This window comes from Pinus tabuliformis, chromosome 7 (assembly GCF_031772625.1).
Source record: "Pinus tabuliformis cultivar Carrire ecotype Pingquan chromosome 7, CPIR1, whole genome shotgun sequence".
NCBI lineage: Eukaryota > Viridiplantae > Streptophyta > Pinopsida > Pinales > Pinaceae > Pinus > Pinus tabuliformis.
The window spans coordinates 1087506399-1087510906 of record NC_142293.1 but is presented as its reverse complement, the minus strand read 5'-3'; positions in this window follow the sequence as shown (position 1 = coordinate 1087510906).

Here is a 4508-nt window from a genome sequence, read left to right as displayed (position 1 = left end):
TTTCATTAGTTTTCTAGGTCCCAACGCCTCTCGCTGCTGCTGCTGCACAGCCCATAAGCGGATTTTGATCTCTTTGCCGCCTGAAATGCGAGCATTCCAATTCCCATTTTGGCCGTCTCTTCCTGCCCTTTGCAGTGTAGCCCAGTGACCTGAGATATACTGAGTTACAACTCGCCACTTGATTATCCTCGATAGAAGACGCTACCAATGGTCATTGCAAATGGCCATCAACGCCCCTCCGAGCATTTCAACATCTAATGTGTGGCTCTGTTGAGCTTTGAGCTCTCAATGTCGTGCGGGAGATCCGTCAGAAAACTTGGCGCCCATGGAAGTTTTGAGGGCTCCGGGCTCTTCAACCCGCGGCAGGCACAACGGATTTTGGACAGAAATTTTTTGAAGCAGCTAAAGCGAATCAGAAATAAGTTTTGAGTTATTTGCACAAGAGGAGCGATGTTCGATCTGCGGTTTGCAGTTTGGGTCGTTGAGGAGACCATCAATTTTTTTGAAATAATTTCAATTCTGTGTCACTGCATTCATTAGTTTTAGTTGGGAGATTGTGAAAATATTCATGGCATTGACCTTTTTGTGGCTGGTAGGTCGTTGAGGAGGCCATCCATTTTGTTTGAAATAATTTGAGTTGAGAGATTGTGAAAATTTCTATGGGATTGACCTTTTGTGCCAGGTAGTTGAGGAGACCATAATTTTTTTTTTTCCATGATGCAAGCTTCAAATGCTTTGTCTCTACTCTATTAATGGTTGGTGATTAGATCTTTCCTGTTAGGAAATTTAATGGATGGTCTAGACACAGCTCACAGTGTCTTTCCTGGAAGTTCAGATCAATTGTAACAGATTTTGGACTGCAAATCTGAAGATGGCATATTCAATTCTCTGTCACCACATTCATTAGTTTCAGTCGGGAGATTGTGAAAATATTTATGAATTGACCTTTTTGTGGCTGGCATAGATTCATTTAAGCAAGGGAAAGACATCGAGTACACTGTCTCTGCGCTTGCAAGAGACTCAATCTGCTAAAACAGTGAAGATTGAAAGTTTAAAACGCGCAGTATCATTCAAAATTTTTACAAATTGCGCTGCTGTCATAATAGTAATGCATTGATATATATTGAAGTGATCCTTGAGAAATTTTTTTTCTCTCAAAACATAGTAATATTGCTGATATAAGAAATGCTGATGCAAATGTTAGAAGAAAATAAAGTGCATAAGGCTGTGGCATAAGGATTTTTTTTTTCTCAGAAGAAATTTTTTCTATCAACAAAAGTTTTTTTAGCAGAGATATTTTTTACAGAATGCATTCAATCATTTCTATGGTAGGAATAGTTCTCATTGGCAAGGAGAACTATTCAGAATGGTCTCGGATGGTAAAACACACCCTCATCTACAATGAGCTGTGGAAAGGAGTGTGTGTCGAAGAAGAAGACAAAGACCCTGTGCAGCCTACATCAGATAAAGAACTTGTCATCTGGGAAAACAAGAACAGCAAAGCCTATGCATTGATCGCAACATCTGTAAATGAAGAAGTAAGTCGTCATATTTTATCCTATTCCACTGCCTTTGAAGCTTTACAAAAGCTGAAAGAACTCTATGATTCACATTCTGCACTTGAAGTTGTTCAGCTCATGATTAAACTCTTCACTCTTGAACTGAAAAATAATGATCCCCTTGCTCTTGCATCTGAAATAAAGTCTATAATGCATGATATTAAATCCACTAAGGTTGAGCTGGATATCTCTCTTATTGCCTTTCTCAAAGCACTCTATCCTACCTACTCCAATTATCTTGCGTCTTTACGAGCAAATGGAAATCTTAAAGACATAACCTTTGAGTCTCTTGTGAAAAAGTTTGCTGAAAGAGGGAAAGCCTTTGGAAAGAAAACAGTCCCTGAATCTTCTGAAGAGACTGTTTGCCTTGCTCATAAAGAAAAGCATCCTGCTCAAGATTCTACAAGAGGAAGAGGTGGACGAAGAGGAAGAGGAAGATACTTCAGAGGCAGGGGGTGCAGACATTCTCAAGCAGAAAAGGCAGATCTGCATTGCATTCGCTGCAAACGAAATGGATCACATGATGCTTCTACATGCAAGCTACCATGGGACAAGATTGAGCAGAGAAGAAATCAACAGAAAGGTAAAACTGATGACACAGACAAAGGTAAAGCACCTGAATCCGCTGACTATATTGAGGCACAATGTAACATTGGAGTAAATGAAGATTTGTTTAATGCTTCATTTACTTCTTCGAAAAATGACTGGTTGCTTGATTCAGGAGCAACCTGTCATATGACTCATAGGAAAGATTTTTTTGAAGATTTCACTGATAATGTTGATGGAGCAGTATACTTTGCAGATCAGTCAAAAATCAAGCCATCAGGGCTTGGCACAATCAGGCTTAAACTGCCTGGTCTTCCAGATTTTCTTCTGGATCATGTTCTATATCTCCCACAGCTCAAGAGAAACTTGCTGTCCCTGGTCCACATCCGCCAGCAAGGTCACTCCATTCATATGTTTGATGGAAAGCTTGAGGTAAGAAAGGCATCTGACCATTCACTTGTCATGAGGGGTATAGAAGAAGAAAGACTTCTTAAATTGCAAGGAACTCCTGCTTATGCACAACATTTTTCATATATTTCTCATCATGAAGAAGGTACACTTCCATCAAGTTTATTATGGCATGCTAGATTTGGACATTTAAACTATGATAGTCTCCGCTTGTTGAAGAAAAATGGTGTTGCTGGTTTGCCTACAATTCCTAGAAAACATAAGCAATGTGATGCTTGCATCCTAGGAAAGCATAGCAAATAGTCTTTTCATGATTCACATTCAAGAGCACATAAGAAGCTTGAACTCATTCATTCAGATTTATGTGGTCCAATGCCTGTTTCTTCTGCAAATGGAAATAAATATATCATGACATTTATTTATGATTACACCAGAATGTGTTGGGTTTATTTATTGAAGAACAAATCTGATTCTTTTCAAACATTCAAGAATTTTCATAAATGGATTGAAAATGATGCACAATCTCATATTGGGTCTATTCGCATTGATAATGGAAAAGAATATACATCAAATGAATTTGAACACTATCTTCGCCAACATGGGATTAAACATCAAACAACTTTGCCTTATAATCCTCAACAGAATGGTGTAGCTGAAAGAATGAACAGAACAATTTTGAATATGGTACGATCCATGCTTTTCTTCAAAAATGTAAAGACAATGTTTTGGGCTGATGTTGTTCTATGTGCTGCATATATAAAGAATAGATGTCCATCTAGTGCTATAAGAAACAAGACTCCTTATGAATTGTGGTATGGACATGTTCCTTCAGTAAAACATCTCAGGATTTTTGGTTCCACCTGTTATGCTTTAATACCAAAGGTACATAGAAACAAACTTGGTGCTAGAAGTCATAAGTGTATCTTCCTGGGGTATTCAAACACATCTAAAGCATACCGCCTCTATGATGAAGTAAATAAAAATTTTGTTTTATCTAGAGATGTCATTTTTCTTGAATCATCCAAATCTGACAGTGTTGTTGAGCGGCAACTTGATCGCTTGGATAGATTCACAAAACCGAAATCATTTCAAGAGTTTGATAATCAGATTCCACATCTTGAAGGGGGGATTCCTATACTAGATCAACATGTGGAATCTCCTTCTCCCCTGCATGACACTCCAACAACGGATGATGCTTTAGGTGATGTAATTGATAGAATTGGGAGACTCAATCTTGATTCAGACCCAACTCAATCAACAGAGCAGCCTGGACCATCTCAGAAAGGTCCCCCAAAGTGGCTGACAAAGACACTTGAAAGTGTTCATCCTGATGAAATTGGAAAAACAGGAACCAGAAATACAAACCGACAAGATGGAGGTGATGTAGATAACTCTAATTCACATGTTGATATGGATGTTACTTATGATTGTGAATTGATCTTGTTTACAGATTGTGAACCAACTTCCTTCAAAGAAGCTGATTCTCATGATGAATGGAAAGAAGCGATGCAGAAGGAGTATGATGCCCTCATAAAGAATGGCACTTGGAAGCTGGTTGATCCTCCATTTGGAACCAAACCAATTGGCTGCAAGTGGGTCTACAAGAACAAGTACAAAGCTGATGGCTCACTTGACAAGCACAAAGCTAGGCTTGTGGCAAAAGGTTTTGCACAGAAGGAAGGGGTCGATTATGAGGAAATTTTTGCCCCCACAGCAAAATGGGCAACCATCCAGACACTCTTTGCACTAGCTGCTCAGAACGGTTGGAAAGTCCATCAAATGGATGTAAAAACTGCATTCTTGAATGGAGATCTAAAAGAGAATGTTTTTATGTCCCAGCCTGAAGGATTTGCTGTGAAAGGACATGAACACAAAGTACGCAAACTTTTGAAGTCCTTGTATGGCCTCAAACAAGCACCACGAGCCTTGTATGAAAAACTAACTGAGCATCTTTTGAAACTCAACTTCAATCATTTTGATCTTGATGATGCAACT